The 15,198-nt window shown below is 38.4% G+C and overlaps 1 protein-coding gene across 4 annotated transcripts in view; it reads left to right on the top strand.

Annotated features, from left to right (window-relative positions):
- Positions 1 to 15,198, top strand: part of rab27b (RAB27B, member RAS oncogene family) — a 46,596-nt gene that overhangs the window by 14,542 nt on the left and 16,856 nt on the right. The window contains exon 1 of one of the 4 annotated variants that reach the window (XM_058415959.1): positions 6,776 to 6,932. The exons of the other annotated variants lie outside the window; for them this stretch is intronic. The gene's annotated coding sequence lies outside the window, so the exon portion shown is untranslated. Of the gene's footprint in view, positions 1 to 6,775; positions 6,933 to 15,198 lie in introns of those variants that run through there. 4 annotated transcript variants of the gene reach the window in all.

Below are 15,198 nucleotides of genomic sequence, written 5' to 3'. Positions count from 1 at the left end.
CCTTCTCTCTCTCTCTCTCTCTCTCTCTCTCTCTCTCCTTACTCTCTTTCTCAGACACACACACTCACGCATACACACAAACGCATGAGCTGTTTTTCCGCTTCCTACACATTAGGGTCAGTATCCGTTTAGCTCATTTAGCTCCATGGGTTTGTTTCTATGAAAGATTTCATTTGTTCATATATCATAGTCATGATGAGCACAAATAATGATATAACAGAGTATTTATTAGGTCCAGCCTTATTGGTTATTGAAATATCTTAGTTTGCATTAAAATGTATGCATTGCTGTTGTTTGTCTACAATAATGCACTTGTGGGTCAGTAAATAAAAATATAGAAAATTATAAATAATAAACCATTTCCTTGCTATTTTCTTTGCTGAGACAGAATTTCACACTGTTTTTATTACATTGCTTGAGGTTTTCTGTTTCTATTGTCTGTTCATGATATGTCTCTCTTACCATTTCTTTCTGTTTGTCATTCTCTCTTTCTCTCCTTTATTCTGCTGTTTCTTTTTTGTCTATCTCACTTTCTTTTTATACTTCTGTCTTTCTTTACACATTCATTCCCCTCTTGCTCTTATCATGTTATGCAATATCTTAGATCATTTAAAAGACACATCAAAGCAGAAAGTTCATGAAGGTCTGTAAAATTAGATTACTGAAATCCTGATTTCTACAATAGACCCTTTCAGAGGAAAACAACATTGCTGGAACATTTTAATACCTTCTATAATACAGGGTGCATGACTTTCCTGCCCTTTTTTTTATCATTATTCATTCATGCTTAAACACACAGGAGTCATATGAGTGAAAAATCTCACTTTCTCTAACTGTTTTATGTCACTAAAATGGAATTAGTAAAAGGAGTACAAATCTATTAGTCTTTTAGAATAGTGCGTCCATTTATAACTTAAACAAAATGCGGTTATTATAGCTCTATAGTAATCTATGAACATTGTTTGATAATGCTGCTACTTGCTGTTTGTAGTGTTTTAGGTCTAAGATGCTTTTCTGCTCTCCACGGTTATACTGAATGCTTTTTTTGAGTAGCTTTTCTGTCAGCTCCATCCTGTCTGGTCACTCTGACCTCTCGCATCAACAAGGTGTTTCTGCCCACAGAACTGCTGCTCTCTATATGTTTTTTTTAACCATTTGGACTCTAGAGACTATTGTGTGTGAGTTCTGAAATACTCGAACCAGCCCATCTGGCACCAACAACAACGCTAAGGTCAAAATTACTAAAGGTTCTCTGTGCACTTTACAGTAAGCACAGCTGATATTTAAGGAACTTATATATTACTTATAACATATATATAATATTTGAAGTGCAGAAGTGCACTATATATTTTATGTACTGTACAATTACATACTATATACACTGATCATAGCATAACATTATGAGCAGTTCCAGGTGAAGTGAATAACCTTGATTATCTCTTCATCATGGCACCTGTTAGTGGGTGGGATATATTAGGCAGCAAGTGAACATTTTGTCCTTAAAGCGTAAGGATTTGTGCGAGTTTACAACGGCCAAATTGTGATGGCTAGACGACTGGATCAGAGCATCTCCAAAACTGCAGCTCTTGTGAGGTGTTCCCAGTCTGCAGTGGTCAGTATGTATCAAAAGTGGTCCAAGGAAGGAACAGTGGTGAACCAGTGACGTGGGCTGCAAAGGCTGGCCTGTGTGGTCAGATCCAACAGACGAGCTACTGTTGCTCAAATTGCTGAAGAAGATACTGCTGGTTCTGATAGAAAGGTATCAAAACACACAGTGGATCGCAGTTTGTTGTGTATGGGGCTGCATAGCCGCAAACCAGTCAGGGTGCCCACGCTGACCCCTGTGCATCGTAGTAAACTCCAACAATGGGCATGTGAGCATGGACTGCAGAGCAGTGGAAGAAGGTGGCCTGATTTGATAAATCACGTTTTCTTTACATCACGTGGATGGCCGAGTGTGTGTGTGTCGCTTACCAGGGGAAAACATGGCACGAGGATGCACTATGGGAAGAAGGCAAGTCGGTGCAGGCAGCATCATGCTTTGGGCAATGTTCTGCTGGGAAACCTTGTGTCCTGCCATTCATGTGGATGTTACTTTGACACATACCACCTACCTAAGCATTGTTGTAGACCATGTACACCCTTTCATGGAAATGGTATTCCCTGATGGCTGTGGCCTCTTTCAGCAGGATAATGCACCGTGCCACAAAGCGAAAATGGTTTGATGAGCACAATAACTAGTTTGAGGTGCTGACTTGGCCTCCAAATTTCCCAGATCTCAATGCAATCGAGCATCTCTGGGATGTGCTGGACAAATAAGTCCGATCCATGGAGGCCCCACCTCACAACTTACAGGACTTAAAGGATCTTGGTGCCAGATACCACAGCACACCTTCAGGGATCTAGTGGAGTCCATGCCTCAAGAGGTCAGGGCTGTTTCATTACCAAAAGGGGGACCAACACAATATTAGGCTGGGCATAATGTTATGCCTGATCGGTGTATTGTTCATATACTATTCTAATAATACGCTACGTCTAATATATAAAATAATGCAGGACAGTAAAATAACAAAGAGCCATCTAATTAGCTGTATGTTCTGTCTGCTTTTACATACTTCAGTGTTTTGCATTATTGCAATGCCATTTCTGACAAAAAATAAACCAATAATGACAACAAAACACTGATGCATGCAAGAGCAGTGTCAAAGAAATGCAAATATCTGTTGTATAACACGCAGTTAATCAACACAATCTTTAAATATTTGTTTAATCTAATTCAAATGTTAATTTGAACATGTTAATTAAAACATGTATTTGCAACTGCATTTCCCTTCTGAGCGAATAATTTAAGACTTTCCTAATCACTTGCAAAACACATTTGCATTTTCGTGCACAGCAATGAACAATAGGTTTGAAAGTGAAAAAGCTATTAATGTCTATTGTCTATTAGACATTTCATTTTCAATGTCTTAAGTGCCATGAGGAAACCAAGTCTTTTGGGAAATAGTACAAATATCTTTAGCCGTTGTCAGCTATATTCTTCTATTTTTTAAAGCATTTCTACCACGACGCCAAACCAGATAGTCTCTCCCAAAGTGTACATAGATGACAGTGAAAATGTAAATGCAAAAGGGATTGCAAAAGCAGGGGACAGTGTCCTAGTGGTGTTAGGGTTTTGGTCCACAGATTAGTGTTAGGCCAAAGACATTTTTTGTTGGCTGTTTTCCGTTTCTAAATTCTCAGTAGTGTGCAAATGTGTTGGCAATCTATCCAGGGTGTCCCCTTCTTTTTGCCCAGAGTCCCATGAGATAGGCTTAAGGCTTCCTGTGACTCTGTTTTGGATAGGTGATACAGAATATGGATGGATGAATTGCAAAGGTGTTTAATTTTTTAGTGAATTGAATGCAATCGCATACTTTATGATGGGTTTTTCTAGAGCTTTTTCAATATTATGCTCATTGGTAAGGCAAGTGACATTTTCAGTAACAAATATGTTTTTGATCTTTTTCTGATTAGCATTTGAATTTTATTGAAGTCCACATGAAAAACCAGAATTAATATGTTTTAAGATAGGTTACACATTGATTATCAGTATTCTTAAAATTTGATTGACGTGTAGGTTGTGTCTTTCTCAGTGCCGGTTTGAAACTGATAGCATCAATAAGCTTTTATTATCATGGGACTGCAGTAGAGATTGAAACAGCTCTGTGAAACTGCCTTTTTGATAACCTTTCACTTTTGTGTCAGATCCTTACTTTATGTTATAGTCACAATTTAAAAAGAGAGAGAGAGAGAGAGAGAGGTTCAGCAACTGGGAGAGAAGTGAGGATTACTGGTACATACTGGTCCACACTCCTCAGAGTGTGGTTTAGTGTTTGCCATTTTTATTCATCTTTATGATCGCGCGTGTGTGTGTGATGCTTTGCACAGCCACATTGATTGGGAGGAAAAGTCAATCTTGCTTTGAGCTTTCCCTTGATTCATCTCTGTCTGTCTGTCTATCTGTCTGTCTGTCTGTCTCTCTCTCTCTCTCTCTCTCTCTCTCTCTCTCTGCCATTCTCTTCCACATTTTAGCCTGTCATGAATTACATTGAGGTCCCTTGCAATCATCAGCCATTCTCTACTATGCTGCCATTTTTTAACCACTTCCTGGCCTTTTGCTACGAATGCCTGTTTTGTCTCCAGGCCAGCTCTTTATATACTGAACAAAAAATATAAAAACTCTTCACCTGTGGGATTCTCTGAGGCCTCACCAGACAGCTAATAAAAGAGCTGAAGAATTGAAGAATGTATTCACAAACAGGGAAGGACATTTGTATGCTCAGCATCCTTATTAATTCGGTTAAGCATTGCAAAGAGCATGAGTGGGGTAGGAGTTCACCTCCAGGAGTGAAGTGGCTTGGTAGAAAACAGATGAATCCCTATTTCAACTGGACTGTGCAGATGACCAATAGTTTTTATGTTAGAGGTTGCTCGTTTATGGTAGGGTTTTCTAGTAGACCAGAAATTTTATTAAAGTATCAAGCTATTTGTGTATCATGTAGAGATGATACTGATACAATACCCAGGGTCAGGATTGGTCCGAGACAGGAGTAAATGGTGGATTAGATGTTCAAGGGAAAAAAAAACAAATACTGTAATAAATTCTGTGGTAAATAGCAAATATTGGATTTTGGATTTGGAAAATATTATTAGAACTGGATGTAAAAATACTTAAAGACTGTTTTTGTTAGGATTGAAAAAGCATTTTAAACCTTAGATTGGTATTGATATTGACTAATTTGGGAGTTAAAAAAGAGCTGTGATATACTCAAAGCCATGGCAGTGAATCACACACACATACACACCTTAAGGTTTCCACCTTAAGTCTACAAGGGAGAGGTAATTACTACAAAATTCAGACCAAATGTGCTGTACTTTCAATCATTCTTAGCATGATGCAACCAGTGTGTGCTTTTATTCGCTTTTATTTTATTTTATTTTATTTTTCAGCTTTGGAGTAAAGTGAAGTTACGCACTGTATGAGACTAGATTAGATTAGATTCATTGTCATTGTACAGAGTACATGTTTCATCTGCCAGTGAAATGCAGAGCAATGAAATGAAAAGACTATATAAGAGAAATAAAAACTTAAATAATCCAAAAAATGTGATTTTTTGGAGAGGAAAAGAAGCACATAGTTTCATCATCCAGACCTGAAACAGATCATTTAAAATCAGACTGGCTGAGCTGTGTTTGTCATTCTCAGAGTGTATTTACTAAATGTATAGTCGTATTTGTTCGCAGTTACACATACCAAGGTGTGTCAGGGATAGATTTGGAAATAGCTAAGCTAACAGACTGACACTAGGTTTATGTGAACAAGAGCAGGGATATTTTATAACTAAAATTAGTTCAGGTCCAGATAATTAAAATTATAAATATTCAGGCTTAAAAACATCAGAAAAAGTAAACAACATGACTGAATGGTTATATTTTAGTGAAAAAGATTTAATATGACTAAAAATAAGACTTAATTTGAAGTGCTTGATTCGTGGATATTTTTATTCTGCACCAGTATTTAATGATTTCTTTAAAAAAATAAGCCATGCTGTCTGTTAGTTACTCAGAGGGTTAAATAAGACAAATCTATGAAAGAGTATGAAAGGTATATAATCTATACAAATGTATGTGATAGCCACAAGATTCACAGTAGAAGATCTGCTACAGCAGCCCAAATGGTGAATGTATCTAAAACTAAACTTTCATACCTTTTTCATGTGTACTACAATATTTTTTCAATCGTATGATTCAGTGCTCTGAGTATTTCGCTGGGTTGGTATCCAGACCCAAATTGATGAGCCTTAATTTAAAGCAGATTAAAAATTTCAAGTAATTTGCTTTTAAATTGTCATAAAATTGCTAATTTGCATGGGTTTTTGGCCAATTATGATTTCCTGGCTTTATTGCTGATTTCTTCTCTAAGTATGAATCCATGTCAGGCCTAACCAGGATAAAGTGGTTGTTAAATATGAGTGATTAAATGAATGAATGAATGAACTCTGTTGTGGCTACATTCAATAAATCAGACAATTAAAGCACAAAGAACATAACATAAAAATAAACCATGAGAGGAAGTGTGTTTGCTAAATTCCACCACTAGCACACTTTGGCTTATATGTTGAATGAATAGGTGGAGTGCCTTAAATGAGCAGAAATCCACTTGAGGGCATGCATTATAATAAATAATGATTTGATCACAAGAAAATATCAAAGGAGGTCTTAGGCATCACGCAAAATAGAGAGCCTGTAACCACGTATGATAAAATCCAGTGTTAAATTCGATTTATAATTTATTTAATAAATTCTTCTACCACGCAATGGGGCTGTTAACAGCAAGCTTTGTTTGCTACGCAACATAACAGGCAAACAGTAAGGCATTCCATAGACAGAACAATGGCTGTAGTGTAAAAGCTTTATTGGTTTAAAACTGTGCAGTAAAACAGAAGTCAGAGTTTTTGAATGCAGCTTTAGCCAATCAGATTTTAGAACCAAAAAAATAAATAGAATGTTTCATTAAATGAATAAAAATTAATTGGAGACAATAGATTGATGAGGAATCACAAGCTTTTTGTGCATGTGTTTGTGTGTGCATGGGACTGAGTGTGTGTTTGTGTGAGTGTGTGCAATAGAGACAATTGCCTGGGGCTTGCTTCAGGTTCTTTGGAAAATGTCAGAAAGAACAAAGCTGTACCACTGAGGTTAAATCGCTGTCAATACACTTTTTCACACACACACACACACACACACACACACACACACACACACACACACACTGAGGGACCTCAGTGGGCCTGTCCTGAGCAGGGGTGTGTTCTTTTGCCATTTAGCTGCTTGTGCACTCTTAGAGCTGCTTTTCAGCCACTGACAGTCAAACAGAAGAAAACACACAGGTAAGATTTTGACATTTGACATATTTTACAAAATTGCGATGAATGTCAAGGTAGATGAAATGATTGTGTCTTCAGATCGTGTAAGCTTTTTATGTAGAGAGTGTGTTTAAAAAGCGAACAAGTACATGTTAATCTTTTGCGAGTAGACTGGGGAATGTGATCACACCCATTTTCTACAAGTTGTTAGCTGTTTGACTTTATAACTCCTTTCCCTCTGGGGGAATTTTTAAGCTTCCATTCTAGAGAGAAAAATGTTGCATGCATCTTTGATGTGTAGTTATATAAAGGTTTGGTTGTGTCTGTAGATTGATATAGTTGATGATGCTATTTTTGTTTATTGACCAGTAATACACACTAATAATGGATTTATAAATCCAAAATTCACACCGACACAGTTTACATGAAGAAACAAAACTGATAAAGAGAATATTTGAATTTTGTGAGCTTGTAAAATACAGTTAGTACAGATAATCTAGTATGGGGAAAAATGGCCAGACCATATTCTATACATAAATGTGAGGCAACATGAAGGCACAATGATTCACTATGATCACTTTATATCTCTATGTTGCTGTAACTTTTCCATCATTTCAGGAATAAACGGATGAAAGCATGTGACACAGCAGCAAATTGCTCATGGGTTTCCCTCCTCCTAGCCAGACAGAAAGGAGAGACTGTGTGTGTGTGTCTGTGTGTGTGTACGTGCGTGTGTGTTTGTGCTTTATGATTGACCCATTTAACTGCTGGCACTTGAGTCTTTTAGGCCAAACTTTGTCCAAAAACAAAATGAACCAATTATTATGGCAAAAGTTGCCATTATTTTGCGGTACAGTAATTAGAACATTGATGGAGTTTAATCTATAAAATCCCTTGTAAATGATATAATTATTATTAGGAAGGCATTTGAGGCCATGTTTCTTTCTTTGACTGAACGTGAAGTCAATACTCTACTACTATGAAAGTCTTTCCATCATTTTTTCTTGAATACATCCAATAAAGTGATTTCTCTGGAAGGCTCAAAAGTCTGGAAAAGTATAAATTAAAATACTGCAAAGACTGCAAAATGTTAGAATTTAACAAAAAATGTTGCTGGAAAAATGTAAAAGAAATTCCAAATTTGTTAATTTCAGAAGTCATCACAGTGCTACTGCAGTTACTCCATTGTCTAGAAATTGTCTTACTAGAAATCTGCAGTAACTGTTGCATATCACATCACATTTTTTTCTTATATTTATACAGCTCCTTGAACAATTTTAGAAAACCAAAATGATTTGCTCAAGAACAGTACAAGGACTTGTAATGATGTCGAGCCATATGGCTCAGTGGACCGTTATATCTCTAATGTTAATTGATAAGAGATGTGTTAGGATTGTACATGTAGTTTAAAATGTATTATTCAAATGGTTATTCAGATTATTCTCAAACACTTAATAGAGGCTTGTTGTGCATCTGTCTTATTGATTGAAGCTTTGCATGCTAATTTACTCTGAGGATTTCTTAAGATCTTTCAATAGTTCAATTTGGAGCTAATCGAGTTAACTGAGGCATTAAGGCTAGATGGCCAGATGTTTACAGCTTTGTCAGAGACTAATAAGATGGTAAGTAACTTGGGCCATCCCCTTTGTTGTTTGTGTTTTGAGATTCACAAGATGCAATTAGAACTACGGACAGGCAAATATTAAGTTTTCATATTACAATTTTTGAACCTTTCACTATGGTTTATACGAACACTGCCTCACAAAAAAATTCCTACGTACCTTCTATTATTTTAGGTCATAAATAGGAAAGCAAGGAAAGGAAAATTTTGAGCAGAAGATTCAGTTAACTTGCATTTATAAAAGCATTTCACAACAATCGTCTAACATTTTTAAACTATAATTCATCAAGAATACTGGAAACATTGAATATTAATATTTATTACATAACTTATTATTGACACTTATTTAACTACAATAAATGTAACTATGTAAAAAGGCAAGTTCTAGACTTCTGTCATGGTAGATATGTTGAATCCAACCTTAACATATAGTGTTGTTCTCTAATGAAGACTGGCAGAGGCCATAATGTGATTGTCTTAATCTGCAGCCCTCCTGAAATGTCACTCTCATATCGTATTTAAACAAATGTCAGGCCAACACACAATCATCTGACACTGCTTCCACAATATATACCTAAGGCATGCTGTTAAATCCTGTTGGTGCAATTAAATTCAATTTAATGTGTAGTGAATTTAAATACATAAAGACATTGCATCTTATTAATGATGAATTGAAAGATGTAATTCTTTGGCCTTCTCAGAAGCAATTTATGTCACTTCTCCTAACGTTAACCATTTAATCTTTAAATGCCAAAGGATCCCTCCGTCTGCTGTCTGGTTTATTGAGTTACCATTTAAGGTCACGGTTGTGTTACTGAATGTGTGTGTCTGTGTGTGTGTATTATGATTGCTTGCAAAGCAAGGCGATCTTGTCCATAACTTAAAACCCTTGAAAAACTCACTATGTGCTCTATATGCTTTTTACATTTGGACTGGAATCCTGTGAGACATAATAGAAAAGTTACAGATGTGGGATGTTGTTAGTCTTACTTATGTAGGGAGGAGCAGCTGGTCAGGTATGAAGCTTATAGTACTCTGGTGAGAGGTTGGCTGTTTCCAGTAACATCCAGTGAACTCCATTAAAAGTCCCTTTATACATACAATGTGCTTAGCTGTAAATTTCAATTTTAAAAAGTACATTTTGCAAATGGGATATTTTTACTGTTTTTCCCAGCAGGAGCAACACATTGTAAGCATAAATCAGGCAGATGTGCAAGAACATATACTGGTCTGTACAGTACAATTTATAGTACAAAAATATTGGAGGCTACTTCATACAGAAATAACTGCTGGAATGGGCAGAATTAGGTAAGTGTTTGTGGGTCTGATCAGGAGTGTTTGAGGAGTGGGCGAGACTATTCAAGAGTGTCATCAAACATAGGTGAGATTGGTCAAGAATGTCTGCAGTAGTTGGTGGAATTAGTTAAAAGTGTCTGTGGAAATGAGTGGAATTGGTCATGGGTGTCTGTGGAAGTGGTCAAGAGTGTTGTTAGCAGTGGGTGAGATTGGTCAAGAATGTCTGAGAAAGTTGGAGGCACTGGTGAAGAGTGTTGTCAGGAGTGGGTAAGATTGGTTAAGAAAGTCTGAGGAAGGGGGTGGTCCTGGTGAAGAACGTTGTTGGAAGTGGGTAAAATTGGTCAAGATTGTCAGAGGAAGTTGGTGGTTCTGGTGAAGAGTGTTGTCAGGGGTGGGCAGGATTGGTCAAGAGTGCCTTACGTTTGTCGGGTAACCTTATACATTATGTTAGATAAATAAACACCCTGAATTAACTTGCATTTAAAAAAAAAAACTATCTTTCTAAATCAGTAGCATTTTAAAATCTGCATGACATATATTTAATAAGAAAACCATCTATTTAATTCTTATTTTATGTTTGTATGTATGTATGTATGTATCTATCTATCTATCTATCTATCTATCTATCTGTCTGTCTGTCTGTCTGTCTGTCTGTCTATCTAGTGTATCCTGAAGAATATGCCTTAAGCTAAATGAGTAAACAATAAGCTTAATGTTAACGGGTTTACTGTTGCCATCAGCAACATCATCAACATTAGTATGATCATAATTGACCTAATCCTTACAAACCTGATTGCTCATATTGACTGTGTACTGGGTATTGTGTAACTCATTGGCATATCTAGTACAGATGCTGTGCACTGCATTGTTTATTTGTGTATTGTTGCAGTTACCATTAGCATTTCTGGAGTTAAATTGTTCCTTTAAGCTTTTGTTTCCTTTCACTGCTTGGTTCCTGTGTAACATCGATCGCTCACAGTGTTGTTAACCTTTCTCCTCCTCCTATGCCTTCCCTACTACAGATGTCTGCTAGGCTCCTGTAGAGATAGCCAGAGACCCAACTGTGTGTGCGTGCTTGCCAGTGAGTGTGAGGAGGAAGAATGCCACAGTATTTCATAAATGGAAAGGTTATAGGGCTTGACATCTATATTGACTTATATCGATGTGATATTTCTCAGCATCCGTTGCCTTAATCTGTAGATCAAGGACATTGTAAAGGCTTTTAAAAAACCTAAATGCCTTGGGTCATTTCCATACACTCTTAAAAATGTTCACCCAAAAATATCAATATATGGCAGTGCTTAATATTTGAGATTAGACTTGATCTCTCTCATCCTCTCTTTAGACTAATTACTGCTTAGCACTAACTTCTCACTTCTCACTGCCCTAGCACCAAATTGATGCAAGCTAACAATTAACATATTGCCTATTCACCTGTTACTGAAAAATGTTCCAGTGACATACATTTTATGTATTATATTTAAGTTTGAGTGGATTATGGATAGGTATTGTTTTACTTGCTGATGTAAGTACACTGTTATGTACAGAAATATACACTGATCAGGCATAACATTATGAGCACTGACAGGTGAAGTAAATAACACTGATTATCTCCTCATCATGGCACCTGTTAGTTGGTGGGATATATTAGGCAGCAAGTGAACATTTTGTCCTCAAAGTTGATGTGTTGATGTGTTAAAACAGTTTAACAAGGGCCAAATTGTGATGGCTATTTATCAAGAGTGGCCCAAGGAAGGAACAGTGGTGAACTGGTGACAGGGTCATGGTTGGCCAAGGCTCATTGATGCAAATGGGGAGCGAAGGCTGGCCCGTGTGATCCGATCCAACAGACGTGCTTCCAGGGAGCAATGAAAGTAGGTGGCCTGGTCTGATGAATCATGTTTTCTTTCACATTATGTGGATGGCCAGGTGCGTGTGCACATGGCACCAGGATGCACAATGGGAAGAAGGCAAGCTAGTATAGGCAGTGTCATGCTTTGGGTAATGTTCATCTGGGAAACCATGGGTTCTGCAGGAATGGTTTGATGAGCACAAAGTTGACTTGGCCTCCAAATTCCCCAGATCTCAATGTAATTGGGCATCCGTGGGATGTGCTGGACAAACAAGTCCGATCCATGGAGGCCTCACCTCGCAACTTAGAGGACTTAAAGGATCTGCTGCTAACATCTTGGTGCCAGATACCACAGCACACCTTCAGGGATCTAGTGGAGTCCATGCCTTGACGAGTCAGGGCTATTTTGACAGCAAAAGGGAGACCAACACAATATTAGGCAGGTGATAATATGTTATGCCTGATCAGTATATATATGTATATATATGTATGTATATTTATACAGTATCTCACAAAAGTGAGTACACCCCTCACATTTTTATAAATATTTTATTATATCTTTTCATGTGACAACACTGAAGAAATGACACTCTGCTACAATGTAAAGTAGTGAGTGTACAGCCTGTATAACAGTGTAAATTTGCTGTCCCCTCAAAATAACTCAACATACAGCCATTAATGTCTAAACCGTTGGCAACAAAAGTGAGTACACCCCTAAGTGGAAATGTACAAATTGGGCCCAAAGTGTCAATATTTTGTGTGGCCACCATTATTTTCCAGCACTGCCTTAACCCTCTTGGGCATGGAGTTCACCAGAGCTTCACAGGTTGCCACTGGAGTCCTCTTCCACTCCTCCATGCTGACATCACTGAGCTGGTGGATGTTAGAGACCTTGTGCTCCCCCATCTTAGGGTTTAGGTCAGGAGACATGCTTGGCCAGTCCATCACCTTTACCCTCAGCTTCTTTAGCAAGGCAGTGGTTGTCTTGGAGGTGTGTTTGGGGTCGTTATCATGTTGGAATACTGCCCTGCAGCTCAGTCTCCGAAGGGAGGGGATCATGCTCTGCTTCAGTATGTCACAGTACATGTTGGCATTCATGGTTCCCTCAATGAACTGTAGCTCCCCAGTGCCGGCAGCACTCATGCAGGCCAAGACCATGACACTCCCACCACCATGCTTGACTGTAGGCAAGACACACTTGTCTTTGTACTCCTCACCTGGTTGCCGCAACACACACTTGACACCACCTGAACCAAATTTATCAAGTTTTTTTTTTTCAATTTACCAAATTTTTTTTTCAGATCCTCAGAGAGTTCTTTGCCATGAGGTGCCATGTTGAACTTCCAGTGACCAGTATGAGAGGGTGTGAGAGCGATAACACCAAATGTAACACACCTGCTCCCCATTCACACCTGAGACCTTGTAACACTAACAAGTCACATGACACCGGGGAGGGTAAATGGCTAACTGGGCCCAATTTGGACATTTCCACTTAGGGGTGTAGTCACTTTTGTTGCCAACGGTTTAGACATTAATGGCTGTGTGTTGAGTTATTTTGAGGGGACAGCAAATTTACACTGTTATACAGGCTGTACACTCACTACTTTACATTGTAGCAGAGTGTCATTTCTTCAGTGTTGTCACATGAAAAGATATAATAAAATATTTATAAAAATGTGAGGGGTGTACTCACTTTTGTGAGATTAGTATGGTGTAGGGCCTCCTTTTGCGGCCAGTACAGCATCAATTCGTCTTGGGAATGACAGATACAAGTCCTGCACAGTGGCCAGAGGGATTTTGAGCCATTCTTCTTGCAGAATAGTGGCCAGGTCACTACGTGATGCTGGTGGAGGAAAACGTTTCCTGACTCGCTCCTCCAAAACACCCCAAAGTGGCTCAATAATATTTAGATCTGGTGACTGTGCAGGCCATGGGAGATGTTCAACTTCACTTTCATGTTCATCAAACCACTCTGTCACCAGTCTTGCTGTGTGTATTGGTGCATTATCATCCTGATACACGGCACCGCCTTCAGGATACACTGTTTGAACCATTGGGTGCACATGGTCCTCCAGAATGGTTCAGTAGTCCTTGGCAGTGACGCGCCCATCTAGCACAAGTATTGGGCCTAGGGAATGCCATGATATTGCAGCCCAAACCATCACTGATCCACCCCCATGCTTCACTCTGGGCATGCAACAGTCTGGGTGGTACGCTTCTTTGGGGCTTCTCCATACCGTAACTCTCCTGGATGTGGGAAAGACAGTGAAGGTGGACTCATCAGAGAACAATACATGTTTCACATTGTCCACAGCCCAAGATTTTCGCTGCTGGCACCATTGAAACCGACGTTTGGCATTGGCACGAGTGACCAAAGGTTTGGCTATAGCAGCCCGGCCATGTACATTGACCCTGTGGAGCTCCCGACGGACAGTTTTGGTGGAAACAGGAGAGTTGAGGTGCACATTTAATTCTGCAGTGAGTTGGGCAGCTGTGGTTTTATGTTTTTTGGATACAATCCGGGTTAGCACCCGGACATCCCTTTCAGACAGCTTCCTCTTCGTCCACAGTTACTCCTGTTGGATGTGGTTCGTCCTTCTTGGTGGTATGCTGACATTACCCTGGATACTGTGGCTCTTGATACATCACAAAGACTTGCTGTCTTATTCACAGATGCGCCAGCGAGACATGCACCAACAATTTGTCCTCTTTTGAACTCTTTTGATATGTCACCCATAATGTTGTGTGCATTGCAATATTTTAAGCAAAACTGTGCTATTACTCTGCTAATTAAACCTTCACACTCTGGTCTTACTGGTGGAATGTGCAATCAATGAAGATTGGCCACCAGGCTGGTCAGATTTAGCCATGAAACCTCCAACACTAAATTGGCCAGTGTTTCAGTTTCATTGTCCAACCCCTGTATGTGTGTATATATATATATATATATATATATATATATATATATATATATATATATATATATTCATTCTTGCTGACAGACTTGTTCAAATTGCTCAGTTGCTACAACATTCATGAACTCCCTTATTCAACTGATTGAGAGAACTGGAGAGAAAAGCTAGATGCTCAAGTTTGGAAAATGCATCAACCTTGGAAAATGGGTTGATGATAATGACCTGGATACCACTTTGTGTGTAAATGCAAGCATGCTGACACCTTGATCAAAGTCACAAAGTGATGGATGACGCAGCATTTACAATAAATACAGCTGTCATACAGCCAGTCATCTAACTGTGCATTACTGCATGTAAGGCAAACTTCAAACTTCAATCATGCAGATTTTCCACTCTTTGGTTAGATTGCTAACTCTTACATAGGCTTGTAAGTGACTCAAACATAATCATAATCCAGCAAACCAATAAAACACTAATCGGAAAGTGTCCTTCTGAATGAGCGCCAAGAGCTTTCACTTCCTCTAACAGCTGTTCTTTCCAATACCTCCTATTTCTAACAGGGTAAAAGTAGACATTTTAAATATTAAGCATTTATGTGTTGGAAGA

Source organism: Hemibagrus wyckioides, linkage group LG18 (assembly GCF_019097595.1).
Source record: "Hemibagrus wyckioides isolate EC202008001 linkage group LG18, SWU_Hwy_1.0, whole genome shotgun sequence".
Lineage (NCBI taxonomy): Eukaryota > Metazoa > Chordata > Actinopteri > Siluriformes > Bagridae > Hemibagrus > Hemibagrus wyckioides.
This window is presented reverse-complemented; position numbering and strand designations above follow the sequence as displayed.